Source organism: Phalacrocorax carbo, chromosome 18 (genome assembly GCF_963921805.1).
Source record: "Phalacrocorax carbo chromosome 18, bPhaCar2.1, whole genome shotgun sequence".
Lineage (NCBI taxonomy): Eukaryota > Metazoa > Chordata > Aves > Suliformes > Phalacrocoracidae > Phalacrocorax > Phalacrocorax carbo.
Window position 1 is genome coordinate 4539754 of NC_087530.1, and position 20987 is coordinate 4560740.

At 46.1% G+C, this 20987-nt stretch overlaps 1 protein-coding gene across 4 annotated transcripts in view; it reads left to right on the forward strand.

Moving 5' to 3' along the window:
- The first annotated feature begins 23 nt into the window (after window positions 1-23).
- Window positions 24-20987, forward strand: part of BRD3 (bromodomain containing 3) — a 50729-nt gene continuing 29765 nt past the window's right edge. For 3 of the 4 annotated variants that reach the window (XM_064468487.1, XM_064468490.1, XM_064468489.1), the window contains exon 1: window positions 8899-9053. The gene's annotated coding sequence lies outside the window, so the exon portion shown is untranslated. Of the gene's footprint in view, window positions 109-1974; window positions 2125-8898; window positions 9054-20987 lie in introns of those variants that run through there. The other variant, XM_064468488.1, reaches the window with a different exon arrangement.

The window sequence follows — 20987 nt, forward strand, 5'->3', positions numbered from 1 at the left end:
GGGGCAGGCACCGCCTTCGCTTTCGGCCTTTCTCCCGCCTTCCCCTCCTTCGCTTCTCCGGGTGTTCGGAGGCTCTAAGCTCCCCGTCGCGCTCTCCCTCCGCCACGGGTAAGGCCCCAGAGCCACTGCCCTTGCTGTGCATGGCTCCACGGGGAGCACGCATGGAGGGCAGCAGCAGGAGCAGGCAGGGCCTTGCCTGGCACGTGGCTTGGAGCAGGTCTCCTCAGGGCCTCATACAGCCCTGTGTGACTGTCCCGCACAGCACGGATCACGCTGGGTGCTGGCGGTGGGGTGCACAGCCACCCAACGCACAGGCAGGACTCTGTCCCCCTGGGCTGCAGTTCTTCAGACGGTTGAACCTGGCTGCGGCGGGGTCAGGTGTTGTTGGGCCATGATAGGCAGGCGAGCCCCGTTGGAAGCATCCACCAGAACCGCAGATAAATCCATTATAAGACCAAGCTAATTCACAAAGCAGTAATGTATATAATGCATAAGGGTGATGTATGAGCCATTGAACACCGTAATATTTGCCTGGCTGAGAGTATGTCTGAGGTGGTTCTCAGCATACTGGCATGCAAGGGCCCTGACTCAGAAGAGTGTTTAACTTTGATTTATGAACGCCAAACAGCCAACTTAAAAGTTAAGCATGTGTTTAAGCACTTTTCTGGAGAGCAATGGGTTTTTTCCTGAATCGCAACCCAACGCCACGCAGAACACGTTACAGTCTGCTTTCAGTTAAGAGGGAAGAAAAGGAGACACGTGTCATTTACTGGCCTTCTAACACAGGAAGATCTTTGGGCTCCAAAAATTCTAGTGGCAGTTGAGGAAGGAGGAAAAAAAAAACAAAAAATCAGTGGTACAGTGAAGCCAAGGCCCTTCTCCTCCAGCCTGGAAACCCACAGCAGAAGTCTGGAGAATTAACTCTGCTGTCTAACTCCAGGAGGTAAAACACAGACAGTTATAAGAGCTGCACAGTCCCCAGAACAGTATTACGAAACGAAGTCAGTTAAGTTCTTGTTGCCGATTCTTCCAGATGCTTTTGCCTTAAAGATTTCATTCTTTTAAAAAACAAATATGAAAGAAAATGAGAGAGCGCAAGCAATCAGCAGTATAATGCTATGCATTTATGTAACTTTCCTGCAATAGTGATAGGGTGTTTTTATTTCCTTCATGTTGGAGATCAAAGTTTATATTTTGCCTCTCAGTGTCTGCTTTGGGAGTTTTTGCCTGATATTTTTATATATATGTATAAAATATACATATACGTATAAAAATCCTTCTCTGTATTGAATAATACCTCTCTGGAACTTGAAAACTGTAGCCTTGACTACAAATTAATCAATCCTAAACAACCCCTTTGCCTCTAAGTGTCCTGGGGTTTTTTTGTAAACAAGTATAAAGTATTATAAACTCCATTTGGCCAAGTATTGGTCACATGCTAGACTGGGTTTTTGACAGCATGGCGCTTGTGGAAAAAGGCAGCTCAGCAAGCAGGGGCATTCTGTTGGGACTGCATAACGTGAGTAACTGGGGATTCGCACGGATGGCCCCTTGTCTTTGGATGAAATTTAACTTGCTGGTTATGAGTCATCTGTGAGGGTCTTTCTTGCTCCCCCAGCCACGCCGCCACAGCTGGGATCAGCAGGATGTGGTATCTGTCCAAATTCCCTCTCTGGAAAAGAGAGGGACTTGGCAGGCTTCTCCCTCACAAAATCTTTCATTCCATTTAGTTCAAAATAGCCTGAACTTGGTGACCTGCCAAGTACACTGGAAAAGACACCTGTCTGAGTTTTTTTGGGGGAGAGCAGCTTCCCATAATGATAAAAGGGAAAGAAAAGTCTATGAGTGGCTCAGATTATATGGAAGCGACTGCTTTCAGTGCTGCTGGGATCCCTTTGGATAGCTTCAAGGGTATCAGGAACAGAGCTGAGGCCACGGGTCCTGCTATGAGTAACATATACAATTTTGTCACAGGTTCCGCCGAGACCAGAACTAACCCAGTCCTGCAGATTTGATCCAAAAGACGTTAATGTTTGTGGAAAAGCTGCCGCTAACTTCAGTACATGCTGGATCTGCTCTTTAGACCTGACTGCTGCGAACAAGCTCGTGCTTACATTTGCGATGGTGAGTAATAAGGCACTAAGCTTACAAGCTGTGTAAGCCCATGTTTATGTTTTGGCACAATTACCAGTCTCAGTTAGGCCTTTTATTTGCTTGGGCCTCCCAGCAGAGGAAGCGCGGAACAGACTTACTGTGTGTTACACACTGCTCAAAAAACACAGGGAGTAAAACTCATGAGAGACCTGCTGCATCTTTTAGGCTTTTAAAGAGCAGCTGATCTCTGACATATAGCTGTTTCTGTGCGGTTGCTAATGTGCAGCTCTGGTTTTTTTCTAGATCCCAGATACATCACATTCATATGTTTCTTCTGGGGTTTAAAAACAAATGCTGGACCTTTTCCAGGCTGATATGTCTACCTCCCTCACTACAGCATGAACCTTGCTTGCATCGCTGCCAGCATTTGTTCATTTAAAACTAGGAAATTTTACCCCAGTGGAGAGCAGGTAGGTTTTGATTCATTCTGCCTTGGGAGGGATGTGTACACACGCTCAGCCTCAGCACGAGGGGCCTGTGGAAGCTGAAGAACTTCTTTCAAAGTAAGATCATTGAACACTGCACGTATCAAGCTCCATGTTAGTAAAGACCTGTTAAGAGACAGCCCATGTTTTTGAAGGGAAGGTGGGCTTCACACAGGGTTGGAGGCCAGCAATGTGCTATGGTGTATCATTCAAAGCAGGTTCCCCCCAGTGCAAGTCACAGCCAAGGCAATGCATAAAGGCTGATGATTTGAGAGCCCCAGACTGAATCACATATGGCCTGACTGCCAGACGTGATGACAGCCTGCCTCTCCCAGCCACTTCAACTGGAGCAGCAGGTTCTCAGCACTTCTGTGAATCAGCTTCGTTCTTAGCTGCTGCAAATGGTTGCGCCTCCAATGGACAGACAGTTCAATACGATTAACTCATACCCCTGAGATAGTTGTAGTGAAATCTGAATGTATTTATTGCTCATTGTAATTTAGCAGTGAAGATGTTTGAAAGTGTTACTATTTGGTTAGAGTCTCTCTTTTTGATTCTCTCCAGTCTTTGTAAGAGGGCAGGAGGAAAAGTAAGGAAACACAGGAATCCATTAGGCCTTTAGCCAGCTGAAATCTAGCACATTCTAGTATCTCTTAGTTTAAACTGCCAACTCAGTCAGTAGCACACACTATTCACAAGCTTGCTTACCTGTGCAAACCACTGTGCTAACAGCAGGTGCTAGGTCTCTACATCACACTGAATGGGCAAGAAAACCTTTTAGATGCAGCTAATTTCCAAAGAAACCTATTTAGTCTGGCCAAAGATATGTAGCCATATTGGCTGGACAGTTGCTCTTCACTTCTCAGATCCTGTGGTCACATCCCTTTCTTCTCTCAGACAATAGTTTAGGCCTTTCTGCTGCTTCTTTCCATACATATAAATCTTACACTGTACCCCAGCCTCCATGTCCCCCAAGTAATGTTTCTTGCTACATCCTGATAAAAGACACCAAGGTCAGACAGGATATTTTGTGGGCTCTTCATTGCCTTCCTCTCCATTGCAGGGGAAGCCATTCATCTCTGTTTCTCTGGTTTGAGAACTGCCAATCTGGAAGGACATTATTTAAGTCCACTCTGGACCCTCCATTGGATATTGGCTGTCTCCAAACCAGCGTTTAGATCATAATCAAAACATATTTGCAGATGAACACTTAGAACATCCTTTGGGTCTTGGATAGCTCAATTCTTTCCTGCCTTCCCATCAGCTACCATAGTTCTGTGCCTTTTGGGGCTTGTAGACATCCTGGGTTCCCTGTTTGAGGGTTCTGGTCACCCTTTTCCAGCCGAAGAGGGAACACTGAAGAGATAAAGGTCCTATAGGCACTGAGTAGCCAGGGGTGGCTTCACCAACTGGTGTGTCCAGGCTCTCAGAACTACAAAGTATGAGTCAGAAGAGCTGAGTCCCAATTCTGGCTCTGCCTGTGATTCTCTGCATCATCATATTCCCTCTCAGTTTCCTTAGCTGAAAAACAGGGCTCATAATATTTTTTTACCTACAAAAGCTGTTAGGGGGATTATTGCATTGTTGTGAATTCCACAGATGAAAGGTACTACAGAAGAACAAACTGCAATTATTGTTTCAAACCTCTGCCCTAGTCCTGTCATCCCTACCTTACTGAATAATGCTTACTCAGTTGAGGAAATCCTGCCACTACAGCGAAGAAAATAATTGGTAAAGATGACTCTCTGTTGCAATAAAAGCATTTATCCCCTTGTGTTCGACACCCTGCTCTCTACCATTGGGATGATCGGAGTCATATAATCCCAGACATTTACTACATGCTCTTAAGCAATCTTCTGTTTGGGCACTACTATTTCTTTATCCCAAACACAACTGTTATTGAATAAATTATCTTTTTGTAATGAATGATGACATCCACTCCAGAGATAGCAGTTGCTGGTAATGGGATCTGCTGTGAGTTCACTGATGTGTGAGGTCTTTTGTAGCCCATGATGGCTGATGGCTGACAAAATAGTCAGAACAGCCAAATTTGCCTGCCTTGAGGCATGTGGAGCTCGAATCAGCCTTTCCTGTGCATAGGAAAGTACAGCGTGCCCACAGACACACCTGGAGATGGAGGTTTGAATGCTGTGCAGTATCTATACCCCTTCAGCATCCTTCTCCACTTGCAATCCCTTGGTAATTCCCAAGCACAAATACTAACAAAGACCTCCCCTGCAGCAGGGAACTGTGGTTTTGATGGTGAAACAGGCACTGAATGGTGAGGTAAAGGATCAGAAGCTTACTGTTAGTACCTATAGCAAAGGTCAGAAAAATTGGTGCTTGGGGTTAGTGTTTCTAGCAGTCCCTGATTACTGTTAAATGCTGTTGGGTGCAGTCATGCAAGGCACTGAGCATGGCCAGTTCTCACAAAACTCATCTGTCCCAGAGAGACAAGTGTCTCCCTATTCTGCTTCCGTCCACCCTTGTTTTCAAAAGGCTCAAGTCCTACCCTGGACACCAAGACCAGAGAAGCCAAAGGTGTCAGTGTTCAGCAGCCCTGAAAACCGCTCTGGTTTTGCACAAATAAGTTTCTTCTTGTTAAAGCCTACACTCAAAGCTTCCTAGAAGGATGTACATACCACTGTGTATTAAGGGTTAAAAGTAGTGCAATGGCAAGGAATAAATACACTGCAGGTGTTAGTTAACAAGGAGCTAATTGGGTAACTGGAGATGCAACATAAGAGACCACAGAGGCTAATCAAAAGGCTTTGGGTGAATCTAGGATGCTCCTCTGAGCTTAGAGAGGAGGAGGAGGAAGTAAAAAGCTACTGTTGTAGTCTTGCATTTCATGGAAAAGCTGGAGTTAAGGTATCCCAGAACTGGCAGATTGTTACATCTTGTGTGTAAAACTAATGTGACAAAATCAGTTCAGAAAATCATCTGAAGGTTGTAACTATCCTTTCCTCAGACTAGAGTGCTTTATTTTCTGCAAGGTGCCTTGTGCTTGAATAATTCTGATTTGATTTCTCTGTTGCTCCTCTGGGGCTTATTCAAACTGAGTCAGCCTGTGCTTGTTTGGCTAAACCATTATCTAAACTCCCTGCCTTGCATGAAGAAGGCTTTAAGGATCCCTAGAATATATTTGCTTTCCTATTCCCCTGGAGGATGCAGCTGGGTTCTTCAAGTGCAAGTTTGCAGACCTGTAGGTAGGTAGGTGTGCAAGTGACTTGTATGTTTCAGGCTGAAAGCTGATTGTGGTGAAATCTCTGGGGATGGTTTCCCACATGAATTGTTTTGCCTGCTCAGCCTGATACATAATGAACATAACAATTTGGGATGAAACTGTCTTACACCCACCTGGGGTGAGATAAGGAAGTATAAGGTGTAGTCGGAGGCTGCTTTTGGGTTGCAGTTTTGTCAAGCTGCTCTTGAAAGTAGATTTACTGCGAGGATCAAATTCCAGTTTTTAACTTGTGCATAGTCACTGCGAGGTGACTCTGCCCTGAAGGGCTTTATGCTCTTGCAGGGACCCTCCTACCTTCCCTCGTCTCTCCCCTTTGCCTGCGTGCACCCGTTTTGCTCAGCCCTCCTGTTGCGCCCTCTGCGTGTTGCTGAGGTTGCCGAACACTTTGAGTTATGGGACCCCCATTCAGTTGCTTATAACTCTGCCAAGCCTTACATTTCAGCCAACGTGCTCTTTTGTTGCAGGAGTTCGTCTCAAATGAAAATATAAATACCTTTAAAAACCAACCTTTCAGATTACTGAGAATGAGTCTTTAGAGTGAAAGACGTATATTTTTGCAGGTGTTCATAATGAATACTTAGCTGATTGCTCCCTGCCCCTTCCCTTGGAAAGCTTCAGCCTGGCAACTTTTCTGAGCCGCCGTGCCTGGAGTGGCAGCAGTTTTCATTTAGAGGCTCTTTGGTCATTCTTGTGATTTGGCATCCGTGTATGTTACAGCATTCATAAATTTATACCCTGCTTATCCGTGTGGGTCAGGCACGTACTCAGCATAGAATTTGGGTTGGAGGAAGCAGGACAGTGCATTCACAAGAATTGACCTGGTACTCCTCCGCGCTCATATGCTTTGATACACATGTGCTCTTTTAGAATTGCCTTGAAAATGGGAATACAGCAGATTGATGGTAAAAAGTGCCCTGTGCTCAAAATGCAATTTTTCCCTCTCTACAACTACCTGGAAGAAGGCTGTAGTGAAGGGGGGGTTGGTCTCTTCTCCCAAGTTACAAGCACTAGGATGAGAAGAAATGGCCTCGAGCTGTGTCAGGGGAGGTTTAGATTGGAGATTAGGAACAATTTCTTCACTGAAAGAGTGGTCAGGCACTGGCACAGGCTGCCCAGAGAGGTGGGGGAGTCACCATCCCTGGGGGTGTTCAAAAATGTGTAGATGTGACACCTTAGGGCATGGTTTAGGATGCCTGGGGGTGTTGGGTTGACGGTTGGACCTGATGACCTTAGAGGTCTTTTCCAAACTTAATGATTCTGTGTTTCTCTATACCCCGATCCCCCGTATCCAGGACACTTTTAGGCAGGGTGGAGTTCAGGTGGTGTTTCAAAGGGAATTCTCACTCAGTCTGGCAACATGGAACATACGACGACCAGACATGGGGGAGGTTTAGTGAACGCCAGCGTGTGGAGTGTGGCTGTTCCCCTGACAAAGACCCAGAATGTACCTTTTTCTTACTGCTTGCACGCTCCGTGTTCCCGCAGAGGCCGTGTGCTCTGGGTGCAGAGGGCACTGAAGTGGCTTTTGGGTATCTGATGGTCAAGTCAAAGAGGTCAGCTTGCAGGAGGGAAGCCCAAGTCACACGCAGGCAAAGTGTGGGGTTTGGCTGTTGATGCAGACGCAACTTCCAGTTCTGTCTTACAAAGTAAATAGATCCAAGCGTGGTAGGGCTGTGAGCGAGTTTCTAGTTCCTGTGTTCGCACAAGCCTTGAAGTAGAGTGCAAAAAAAAAAAAAAAGACACTTTTTCTTGGGTTTGGTTAAGGCATATGCACAACTTTGGTTTCACCCCGAAGCAACCGCAATCCTGGCTAAGTGGAATTTTCCAAACCATCTGTCCTCTTGCCTGTGCAAACCCAATCTTGCTGATTATATCAGACCTCCTGAGAAATTTCAGTCCCGTTGGTCACGTTTTACAAAACCTAATCTTCTGGAAATAAGGTCTTCCAGTAAAACTGCCTTTACCTTATGGTTACAATAAACGGACTTATTAATTGGCATCACTGCATGGCTGGCTGTAACAGGCAGCGTGGCAGCCTCCGCTGGCATATGCGTCCACGGAGGAATCCCGTAACTACCTCTTATTTTATGTTGGCGCGCAAATGTTTCCCCTGGACTCGTTTATTTTCCAGCAGTTCTAATTTTTTTCCCCTTTCTTTTTGTGCTGCAGCAATTGAATCATATTTGGGGTTATAACAGGATTTTATTTTTTTTAAGGTCTGCTTGAGTTTGTAGATCTCTTCAGGATACAGGCTTGTGTTGGTCTGTTGTTTGGAGTTGTTTGTAACAGCGCTTGTGTCTGTTGATGCTCTCGTGGTGGGTGTGTTTGTAAAATTCATATTCTGGTTTTATTGTATACACTAGATTTTTTTTTTTTTTAAATTCTTGTTATTTCCAGCAGTTGACAAGATTATGAAACGCCCTAACCAGTACCAACTACATCAGGTCGTGGGTTTTCTTAATGGATTTTTTTATTTTTTTGCCACTTACTACTACGCTTGCATTGGCAGAGGGCTATTTTTATTGCGGCTCGTATTAGTTGTTGCGTAAGAAATGTGCGAGCGCGTTACCCAATGCAAACCGCGATTTAAAAAAACACACAAAATAAAAAAAAAAAAGAGGGGGGGAATGGTTGTTGTGGGGGGAGAGACCGAGCTCCCGCGGTTGTGATTTAACGCTCGGCCTTCCGCAGCACGCGTGGGCTCCCGCCGCGGGCTCCTGCGCGTTTCCAGCTGTACTTTCGGGGCTGTTGTTGCACCTTTGCAGCCCGGGCCGGGAGGGGAAGCCGGGATTTTCCCCGGCAATGTCTGCCCGGAGGAAGCGGGGACGACAACGACACCCGCCACCTCCCTGCGGGTTTTTATCGCGGGGTGTCCCGTGTCCCCCGCCCAAACCCACGCGAGGCGTTTCCCCGCCGGTGTTTACCCGCCCCCGCTGACCGGGCCATCACCCCTGCTGTTTCTCTCCCCTGCCCGCCGGTCCGGGGAGGGAGCGGGGGGCCCGGGGGTGGGAGGGGGGGCCCTGCCGGCTTCTGGGACTTGTAGTCCGGGGGCCAGCGGTCGCCTCTCGCCCGGCGCGGCCCGGGACTACCGTCCCCACATGGCCTTGCGCCCCGGCGCATGAGCTCTCGGGCGCCTTAGCGCATCTATTATACTGCCTTGCCGAGGATAAAAAGAAGAGCAACTGGAGGGACTATAAGGCAAACGTTGCTGGAGCTGCCGGGGCAAAGTAATCTATTTAATCTTTCCCTTTATTTGTTAGATGCTTGGGTGTGCGTTGCTAGCACTGGGACATGGTTTCTAGAGGGGAGGGGGGCCGGGGAAGAGGGGGGAGGAAAGCGAAAACCCACTTGGGAAAGGCCAATGCTGATTTTTTTTCTCTCTCCTTTCCCCCCCGCCTTCTCTCTTCTTCTGCTCCTTCTTCTTGCGAGAGCCCCGCGTCGCTCCCCGCCGCCCCGCAGCCTTTGTGCGCCGCCACAATGCAACAAAGCGCGGCGGGGCTGGCTGCAGCCTGGCCATTGATTTCCTCCCGGCCCCGCCGCTCCTGCCCACCCTTTTCTTCTTCTTCTTCTTCTTCTGCCTCTTCTTCTCCATCTTCTGCTCCCCCCCTCCCCTCCTCGCCGAGCGCCCCGGCCGGGTGCAGCCCCGGCCCCGCGGAGCCCCGCGGCCCCGCGCAGGAGGGGGTTGCTTTCTTTCCCCCCCTCTTTTTTTGTTTTGTTTTTCTTCTTCTTCTTCCCCCTTTCTCGCTCGCTTTCCCTCGCTCGCTCTCTCTGCCCGCCATCTTTTGAAGGGGAAAATTAGGGGCGAGGAAAAGGAGGACTGCAGAAACAAGAGGGGGGAAAAAAAAAAAAAGGGGGGAGGGGGGTGGGCGCAAAAAGAAGCGGGGGACACACACGCACACAGAGAGGGCAGCAGCAGCAGGAAGCCCCCGGTGCGGAGCGGGGTGCGGGAGTGGCCCCGCAGCGGCCCCGCACCCCGGGCCAGCGCCCGGCTGCTCCCGGCCATTTCCCTCTGCCCCCGCCGCCGCCCGGCTCGCTGGCGTGTGAGCCGGGGAAGGGCTGAGCGGGCTGCGTACCACGGGCTAAGTGCGCGTTTCGTGCGTGTATTTGTGTGTATATGTGTATTCACAGCTGCTTTGCTCGGGTAAATGTCTGATGTTTACCGAACTTTCGCAAATAAATGGAAACCGTGGGTCCGTTGCCTAAACTCGATACGCCTTATAGGTGTAAAAAGAAACGCAGATCACAGATTTATATATAGAAGTGTCACGCTATAAATAATGCGGCCGATAATAAAATGTAAAACTTCAAAACTCAGTTGTACTTCTCCTCCGTTTGTGCTGCTTGTTTACTTTTTGCACCTCCCAGGGCGCTGGGGATAGAGCATTATTTGTAGCTTGCTTGGTTTCACTTTCAAACAAAGCTGTAGTGTTCGGGTCGCGGATCCGGGCGCCTCTTTCAGCTACGCGGTTCAGTCTTGCGGGGCGTTCATGGGGAATGTGTTTCCTACAGAAATGACTTTTGACAATGCAGAGCGTGCGTTCTGTGAGGCTCAGCGCTAAACGTTCTGTGACAGGTCTGCAGTGTGGCGATACCTTTCTGTCGACGTCTTCAGGAATCAAAAGTTACTAAAATAAACTTTTTTGGATAAGCAAATATGATGGCTTCACTAATTCGAACGTCTATGTAATTTTTGCACATCTGAATTTCCCCGACACTAGTAAATAGTAGGTTAAGGGGTAACGCAATTAGCGAAGCACACCTGCTGTTCCTTGCTGGGAATAGAGAAGTGGGTTTTTTCTCAATATGCTTGTTAGTATTTTTAATGTGTTCAGTATATGTGTGTGCGCTGAGGGGGTGTCTATAAATTAAACTGGAAATTTAGGTTTAAAGCTGAAGCTCTTGTCTGTAATTCACACCGTGATAATTCAAGGTATTAGAGGGCTCAGTGACTACCACATGTGCCGCAGTATATGGGTGAGAAGTGCAGAATAAATATGCATCAATCAAAACAAACAATAAATCCCCAAAGCAGCCTGGTTGCTTTACATGCAAAAAAAACCCCAATCTATATTGCTTACAACTCCCAGCCACTTGAGTGTACTGTAAATGCAGACTCCTGCCTCCTCATCTGCAGATCACAGCACTAGCGGGCTGCCGTGTGTCTTATTTTGTTAGTGCAGAACTTTGGGGAGTTTTTAATAATACACTGGGAGGCTCCTGCTGAAAGAAAGTTAACTCCTGACCTCAAAGCCTTCCTTTCTGGAAAGAATAAAAGCTAAGATTGTATATTTCTTCCTCTTTAGTCCACGCTGGTTAAAAATACTCACTCATGCATGTATTTAGTGCTTTGAGACAATGCTTAATAAAAGGGTTGGGCAGAGGGTAACAGTCTCATTCAGTGTTCAGTGTAAGCTTGATTGCAATATTGTCTTCTGTACTCGCTGCCTGTATAGTGCTCAGTGCTGAGACAGTAGCTATCCCAAAGAAGGGATTTTTAGTTTTAGTGACCTATGCGTGCAGAGTTTAAATTAAAAAAGAATGCATGTGCAAGGTAAAGTGTCTGGGGCTTGTTCTCAAAACCGGCTTTGGAGTGTTAGTTCCATTAACTTCAAATAAAAACTAAGCTCTATTGCTTCTGGAAATAAAACTTCTGTCATTTTAGCACTGAGGTGCTTTCAGAAGCTTTAGTTCTTGTCTTTTAAAAAATACTTAGAAGAAAAGCATGTTGAAGAAGTCTCCTGTTCCAGCTCAGTAGGTATGCTAGGCAGCAGTGCTCTTTACTAGCTGTCTCTAAAGAAGGCTGGTTTCGTTAGTCGGCGTCTGTAAAGTAGGTTTTGTAGCTAGTGTTTCTTTGCACTGTTGTAACTGCACCAGGTACAATGGCTTAAATCACAGCTCTTAATGATCATGCAGAATACTTCTTTCCTGAGTTACGAACCATGCGCTTAAAACTTTATCCTTCAGTCACCTCCTAAAATGGTGGGGAGTCTAACGGAGGTTCTTGGTATCCACAAGCCATGTCTGCAGGCTGGGGTTCAGCCTGACCCAAGGCTCTCCTCCCCCGAGCCTCGGTGAGCAGAAGCACATGGATAACATAGTTTGCTGGGGTGAAGGCTGAGGCTTCTCGTAGTTTTTATAGATGCATCTTTTAACTGGTACAAGTTCTGTAAGATGCTGTTTAATATTTACCTGTTAGCTTTGGGGGGGGGGGGGGGGCGGCACTTGTGCAGCGGGTTGTTGGTTTCCAGCCAAGCCCTGCCGCACTCCTAGAATCTCGCTCCTTCTCCCTGGAGTAATCTGGGAGCCTGATCGCTCTCGATGACAGCACAAACAACTCGGGAGTCAAATCCCTCTCCTCGGCAGCAGCTGAGTGATGTAGTGAGGTCTCATGTTTCAAAGGCTTAATTACTTTTACAAAATATATTACTCTCTGTCTACTTTGGTAAGCTATCAGGTGCTTTCAGCGCAGGCAGAATGACACTTTGCTAAATAAATGAACAAAGAGTGTTTTGCATCTCTGTTGTTGATTGTCTCTCTTTAATCCTGGTTGTGCCTTCTTCACTAATTTGCAAAATTCATTAATCCGCAGTGGGTTTCCCAATCATTACCATGAACCGTATGTTTTGTTTTGTTGTGTGTGTTGTTTTTGTTACGTTGGGTTGTGGGTGGTTGGTTTTTTTTTTTAAATCGCCACATTATTCTCCAGTAATAGCCCATAACACCATTGTAAGCAACAGAGTTCTGGGAATTAGGCAGGAGCCATTGTTAGCTGTGCTGCTCAGTGAGCTGTCAGGACATTTTGGAAAGATGCATGCATCTCAAGCTTTTCATTCAGCGTATCTTACTGCAACATTAGTGTGGTTTTGTCAGTCATTAGTGCTTGTTGGAGGCGAACAACTTTCTTTGTGGCACGCTAACTCTTTAACCCACTTGCTGCTAAAGCCAGCACAGGAAGGATTTAAATTCTTCTGGAGAGCAGTGTGGAAATTCAGCATAATGTGCTGCTTTTTCTCCTGGTCCTTATTCCTTCTCCCAGTCTTACTGATAAGATACCAGCTGAAGAAACACTCGCCTCTATTTTGGATTCCTTTCACGCCTTTCCAGGCCTCCATCTCTTTCCAGCTTGATCTGATAAGACACCCTCGTGTCTGGAAGTATTTCGGGAACATGTATACCCTGGGCGGAGGAGAGTGGTGTCTCGCTCCTTTGCTGGGACCCAGGCTCGACAGTCCCCCCTTTACCAGCGATGCTGTAGCATTTGCTGTAGCAGACAGTCTGAGGTGAAATTTCCGTGCATGGGGGACCAAGCTGGAACAAAATGCTATGGCTGAATGGATTCCATTTAGCTTCAAACTTTGAAGTTTAGGCTCAGTTCTGATTGACACTGGTCTGCTTTGGGAATGATCCTGTTTGCCCCTCTCTTTCTTTTAAAAAGAGAGAGGCAGGGACAGAAAGGATTGCTGTTTTCCTTCCTGGCCTTGGGAGCTGCAGAATTCTTGAAGTTTACACTTGGAGCACTTTACTAATACAGCTGTGCAGAGGACTTCATGCACTGACATAAATATACAAGCAGAGATGCACTTTGTGTGATTGACTCGCCTGTCGTAACCAAAACCCAACCTGTATTGGAGGACAGGCACATTTTTCCTAGTGCAACTTTTCTTTTCAACTGCTCAACTTATCCTTGTGTAACATTATGGAGGGTGCCTGGTTGGGGATCACGCTTTCTCACAACCCACCAATATGGCCATGCTGAGATAAATCTGTTTTCTAAAACTGCACCGGTCGATAGGTTTGGCTATAAGCAAATGCAAAGTTTGCAGTACTGCGCTGTTTTGCTGGGAGGGGATGCAGGACACAGCCTTTTTGCTTACCAAGGCTGGATTAGCAACTGTCCTGTATTGCGGGCTGTAGTGAAACTGACACACTGAGCACTTGTGTGTTCTGTACCGTGTGTGCAAGAATTATGTGTGGGCATAACGGGGAATCCTATTCCTTATTGGAAAGCATTGTCTTTTTGCAGTTTCTCTGTTGGTGCTCCAGTTCTGTTTACGGTCTGTGAAACAGCATAGTCTGTTAAAGTGCAGCTCCTCAAAATGCCACGTGAAAGAGGGTATGCTTCTGTAAATATTTTTGCTGGAGTAAGTGTGTGTCTGAGTGTGGGTACTATGGATCAGTCAGTGTGCTGAAAATGTGTTCCTTTCCAGGGCAGGAATAAGCCACATGGGAATAAATTAGGATACTTGTGTCCACGCTGTCGGGGTTGTACTTCCTTTGACTTGAACTTCATCCATATGCAGGAGCTTTGAGAGGCTTAGGGCTTGTCTGTTCTCACTGCGCAGGAAGCTAAGCCATGGGTGCTCTCAGTAGGAGCAGAGCATGGGGAAGCTTAGCTCCTCCTGCAAGAAGCCCGTCTGTCTGACCCGAGCAGTTCGTGGAGAGAGTAGTGTTCCTCTGCATGTGCCGAGGGAGGCTGCCTTCCTCCTTTGCCTGTGTTAGGTGGTGGGGAGCACCTTCCCCCCTTCCCCCGAATTAGCAGCCTCTCCTCCCTGCATAGGGAGGGGTAATAGACTCTTAAGATCCCAATTTTCCCCTTTCTCTCATAGTATTTGGGAGTTTAAATCAGATACATAAACTCAGGCAGTGGAAGCTGCTTTGATGCCATCTCAGGGAGCGACAGCAGTTTAGCTATCACAGTTTACTCACATCTTAGCTGACCTGCAACTTCTCTGCATAGCTTAGCAGATTTATGGATCTACTCAACCTTAGCAAAATCAGCGACGCACTTTTCATCTGAAATAGTAGACCACATCCAGCCTTTTGCACTTTGGCTACGTTTGCTTCAAGTTAACACATTGAGTTATCCTGGAACACTATGCTTGTTCAAAGACAAGGTGCTGAAATTGGTTTGGAAACAGATAAAGCTGAGGCGGTGCAACCCGTTCAGGGGCACATGCGCAGGGGATGAGTGGTGGTTATAAATGGAAGGGCTACCGCAGCGTAACAAGTTACTGCTCTTCTGTCAGCTAAGCTGCAATAATTAACTTGGTGGGTGGGTGTACTTACTCTGCCCCATTACCAAGTATAATGTTACTGTGGCTCAGCTAACAAGTTGTGTATTTATGTCGTGGTAATCCAATCACTTTCATTTCATTGTTCATCCCCTTAAACTGACTTGATTGTCATATATTGATTTAGGTAGACTTTGCACGGGAAAGTTGCAGTGCTGTAGCTGTAAACCCAGAGTGTGATTTAAGCCAGTGGCAGCTCATCCGTTCTTACTAAGCTTGTAATGCTTTTTGTCCTAAACCGAACCTGTTCTTTTTCAAAATAGTAACTTTAATCATTGTAGTATATAAAAATAAATTCAAAAATTGAGTAGGTGAAAGCATTGGAGCACAAGAAGGGCGCAAGGGAGGCCTGTTGATGAAGGAAGGTATTTTCTCTGATGAATCACTATGCTCTGCTACGTACTGTGAAATGCCTCTAACAAGCTAACGTACGGATCTGTGTTTATTAGATGTCTGTCTTCTCTGTCGATGTTTGCATGGAGTGTGTACACACACTAAAGGTAGTGTGTAGCACTTGTAAATGATATTAATGCTGACATGTGGCCATGCAGTACTGGTGATGGAAGGGAGAGTTGCAGTGTAGGTTATTAGCTGCACAGAGCAGAAAATCCTTTAAATAGGTAACGGGTAGGAACTGAATGTTATTTGCAAGTGCTCTGTATTTTACTTTGCTCAGTACTTTTGTACTTAGTTTCATTAAGAGGAGGAAATCTTCCTGTTCCATGTAGCCTCTTAACGTTCAGTTGGAAGTGGGATTTGGCTGTATCTAAACCCCCCTCCCTAAAAGGTGCCACAAACGGCCTCACGGGTGTCGTGGTTTATCTCTTAGGAATGTATTTAAAGACTGCTGCAGCACAGGGAAGGGGCTAAAGGAGATGGCAGCTTTGCAGTTCCTTCAAATGACAATTAGCATTGTACGTAGTAAAGAACAGTCAAGTGTTTCCAGAAAGCTAAGTTATGGTATTTGAACACCTTGTAAATATAAGTTCCTGTGCATGTTTGGTGTTTTTTCTTAAAATTGGGTGTAACTGTAACACTGAGAAGGAATTAATGTATAAATGCATGGGAAAAGGCTAATGACTTTAATTGTAGATGGTAGCGGAAATATTCACATTACCATTTTACAAGTGGGGAACTGACAAGCCTACAGCACGGGGCTGAGCTGAGCTGAGGCGTCAGCATGCTGTTTTGTAGCTGTCGTCTTTGTAATTCTTTGCAGGTATAGCAGAAGCTTGGAGATGCTCTGCCCAGCAGGGAAGTATTCAAGCTCTTGGTTTTTTGTTTTTGTTTTTTTTTCACCTTTTCTTCAAAATGCTTTGTGTCCAATAGTCTCTCTTTCTGGAAATCAAAGAGCAGAAAAAGAAACAATCATGACAAAACGTGTTATGGAGAGACTACGTGTAATTTATTCACTGTGCGCTGAATCAAACTGAGTGAGTTTGAGGTTTTTTTCTTCTACTGTAAAAGTACACAGAGTGCTATATGCTGATTAAAAAGGGGAAGGGCAGACTCTCTTTTCCAGAACGCAAATGTCTGTGCAGATCACATCCTTTAAAAAGCAGTAAAAGAGAACCCTGCAAGGGTGTAAATGTACAATAATCCCATTAGGAGTTCTGAAGCCTGTGCGGGTGTTGCCACGTTATGCTTTAATGGGTGTACCAAAATGCTTGTGTTATGCACGTATCATCTGAAACTTGGGTCAGTGCCAGGGTATGGGTTTTTTTCTGTTTTTTTGTTTGTTTGTTTTTGGGGTTTTCTTAACGATTTGACTGAAACATGGTTTGCTGACCTGAAATTAGCAAAACTGATTTCTGGAGTCACAGGATGAATTGACGGTAGTATCGTGTGTTGGGTAAGTCGTGCTTTGGAGAAAGTAGGGTTGTAAAGTAATAGATGAACAGAGGGGATTTAGGAGACAGAGCCTTGAAGGAGGTCGGTTGTGGTACTGACCTGCACTGTGATATTTTTTATTTATTTATTTTTATTTTTAAGACCATAACATCTTATCAATTTGCCTCTTTCCTGGCCTGTCTAGACTGCTCACTTCTTAGGGCAGAGACTCTGTGCCTGCTGCGCTGTGCTTGGTCCTAGTCAGGGCAGTGGAGCCTCTTGGTCACAGTGCAGTTGGTGTCTCAGCACATCCTGATGAAACACGGTTGAGGTGTTTAGCCTGTCAATTCATTGCCCTAGAAATCAGTCAGGCTCCAGCTTTTATTCCATCTCACTATCCCACTTGTGGTATCTGGTCACGAGCAGAGGCTGGAGTCTCCTACAATGTGCACTGTCCTCATACAGTGTCTGATGTGTGGTTGTCCTTTCTGTGTGTTGCTGCATGGCAACAGTAATGGTAACCAAGCCTGGATGAACCACGGCAGGGCTTCTCTCCCCCTGCTCTAGTCTGTAGTTGAGAAAAGTAGAGTCGATGTGTACAATGCAGTATTTAACAGCAGCCTGTAGTCAATCACACTTTCAAACTGCATGAAATGGGAAGCTTTAACTTCCTATCTCCTCACTCTATTAATATTTTCCTCTATTTTTCTGACTTTCTCTACGTTGTGCTTTCCGCACAGGGTGTAGGTTAGCTGCCTGTTCCTCTTCCAGTTTATTTGCTCCGTAGTATTTGTATCCGTTTCTTTCCACCAGTTTTGCTTCCTGAAGGAAAGTAAGCAAAAGGAACCCTAGGCTGACTTCTGCTGAAGCCAGTGAGTGTCCAGTTCAGACTGTTCAGCATCATCATCCAGTATTGAAATGATGAACAGCTTTGGCCTGCTTGCTTGTCACTTTGGTGGTGTGTGTGGGACGGACCTGTTGCTCCTGGGCTTTTAGATGTCTGTTTTCTTCTTAGCAGCTCTCAGCAAGTGAGATCTTTCTCCTTTGCTCCTTGTGCGCTGTGGCAGTATTGCTGGTGGCTGGGCACGCAGGAATCCATAGATCCCCTGCCACTGAGCCTGTTACATCAGGCTGTCACAGTTTCAGTCTCCCACTCACAGAGCAGCTGGGATGTTGACATGAAGGATGCTAATAAAAAAGGGTGACTGCGGTTCAAACCCAAGTGAACAGATGGATTTGTAGTTCTGATCGGTCTTGAAGTATGGATTTGAATGTACAAGCAAGTGTGAGTAGCGGTGGAACAGTAGATTCTGTCCATCTGTGAAGTTTAATAATAATACCAGAAACATTGAGAGGTGGAATAACAAAGGCGGCATCCAGTAAACAGCATTTATTCTAGTTCTGAATTTGCTGAATTGGCCAGCATGAAGATATTGTGGCCGAGTCTGTAGAGACTTTTGCTGTGCCGATCAGCAAGGTTTGAATTTGGGATCATCAAACTTTTCCCCCCTCCTTGGCCAACTTTCATGTAAACATGGAGATTCCTCTTCTTGACTAGGCTGCAGTTTATTTTTGTGGTGCTTTAGGAAATGTGGTGAAAGAGAACAAGATCTCCGTGCTCTTGCACACATTATGCTTGTACAGTGGGACTCCTCTAGCTGGGATCACATTCTGCAGCAACCCTGCAGTGAGAAGAGGTATCTTCAGGGCTGGGTAGCGTTGACTAGATCAGCTATCATAGCTATTGTAACTGCAACAATGGGCGTATCCACAGGTCTGATCAGTCTGAATAGACTCTCCAGCCCCAGATATCTAGCACTTAACCTCCTTTGTCATTTTATCTCTCCCTCATGGACAGCTAGAGAAGGGGTTGACCCAGGTAGAGGGGCCAAAAAGTGTGGAGAGCTTGAGTTCTGTTTCTGTTTTTGCCTAAACCTTCCTTAGAAAGAGATTTATCTTGATTGACCAATTAGTTGTATCTTGTAGGTGGTAAGTCTGCAAAACCCTCTGTGGAGAGGCGCCGAGCCACAGAAACTTTGCAACTTACTGAGAGGGGAAAGTTGCTTAGTACTTTGCAGGATAGGGCTTGAAGTGGTTACTGAATCACAGAGGAGGACTGAGTTGCTGTCTGTGTTGTGGTTTATACCATACTTCCAATGTGCCTTCAGCCATGTTGCTGCCTCCCTTAGGTCCCCTGCCTCCCCATCCTGCTCCTGACATGTTGGGAGCTCCTAAGGTATGTGGCCATGTGCCAGCACCTTCTCAGCGCTTCCTTTTTGCCTAATGTCCAAGGCTGCAGGGCTTCTGCTGCAAACGGGCGTTTGGGGGACTGCAGTAACCCCTACAAGTGCTAGAAATTGCCAAATAAGCATTCAGTGTGTTGCAGTGCACGACATAAGAGAGATCATATGCTCAGGAAGCAGGTTCACCTTCTCTCCTTTCTCTGCAAACCTTGACTGCCTGCAGTCTGGCTTCTCTCTGGCTCTTCCCCTGATTATGAGGTATTGTGGGCTCAACCCTGTGGGTCGTGCAAGGTAGTTTCGTTGCATCTCCACCTTTCCTCTCTAAGAAGAAATGGCACGAGCAGACTCTGCCCAGGCATGTGATTCTTGCAAACCCTTTTCTCTCTGTGCCAAATCTCTGTTATGAAAATGAGGGCTGAAACAGCCTGACACTTTTTTTTCCCCCATTGCCATAAAGGTATAATTGGTGTATCTTGTTGCAAGAGGCTCAACCACTAGAATTTTCCTGCAAAGCACCTACCCATTCCCATCCTGTTGATTTGACTCTCCTCAGATTGTTCATGTGCAAGTCACCAGCTGCTTTACGTACTCTGAAACCTGTTCATTTCCACTGCTACAGCTAAACATTTGCTAACATTTTCATTATAGGTCACCCAGTTAATTTGCTGAAGTACTTCCTGGAAGGTTTTTTGCAAGTGCAGTTCACTTTATTTCAGAAATCTTAACCTAATCCTTACTGTAGAGTCAGGTCTCAAAGCTGGCTGAACTCTTCTAGTCAGGAACCCAACACAGACGAAGCTCTTTAACCACTCACAATTTTCCTTCCTCCTCTAGCCTTGTTAACAAAACTGTGTGTAACTCAAGAGCTTGCACAAAACCAACATATGTTTCCAGTTAAAATTGGCCTTCATGTTTTCAGAGGACCACAAAAAGTAGGGCTGCAAGAAATGTCCGGAGGTCATTCTGTCCTTCTCCCCACTCCAAAACAAGATCAACCATACCTAATCCATTACTGAGGCCCGTTATTTAAACTGTTCTCCAAAGCAAATTCAAAGCTATGAAAATGAACTTGTTATAGTGTGAAACGTCACTCTCTGCACTTGAAACTGCAGCGTTTAGAAAGCGCTCGAGCCCCATATGATTTGTGTGTGGCAGGAGGTACGTGACATGCATCTAAATTCTTGCTCAGACTTGATCAGAAGGTGCTTCCGGTGGCATTAGCAACTTGGTGGAGGGAAATACTCTGGCCTGTAATCAGAAGGATCATAATTTTGAGGTGCCTAGAATAGTGCTTATAAAAGTCCCCAGTGCTTTTATAGTCAAGATGAAGTGACTTTTGGGTACCCCTGAGTTTGAAGGCATGATGCGAGACATCTGAAAGCAGCCTGATTTGCAGAGAGCACTCAGTATGTGTCAGAAGTGAAGGCCCTTGAAATTACTGGTAACTTTTGGCTGATTCTTACTTACTGGTTAGGAACCCAGAGGTTCCTTACTGAGGAAACACCTGCTCTTACAATAGCCAAGGAGAGACCAAGGGTGGGAAATCCATCTGCATAATCTGAAGAGCATTAAACTAACCAAGCCAAAAGCCAAGGAACTGACTTAATCTTCTGTGATCTTTTTTCCCTCCCTCATGCAGAGGTAAGTTAAGGACACAGTTGCATCTCCCAGTCTCAGGATGTTACTGGGGCCGTGCTCAAAACAATATGCATGAAAAGCAAATCTCTGATGTGTGGAATTAATGATGTGGGAGACCAGTGAGGATGGCTGAACGGCCTTTCAGAGTGCAAAGCTGCACCGTGCCACAGGGGCACTCACAAGCCAAATTCTCTTTTCCTGCAGTGAAGCCAAGTGCAGATGCTTCATCCCCGGGCCTTGGGGGGGTGGCATATTGTGTGTAGCGTGCGTGTGTCTGCCAAGGTGGCGTGGGCTGATAAAGCAACTCGTCTGTCCTCAAGTCTTGGTCTCAAATCACAGATCCCTTGAGTGTGAAAAGAACATCCCTGCTGACATGGAG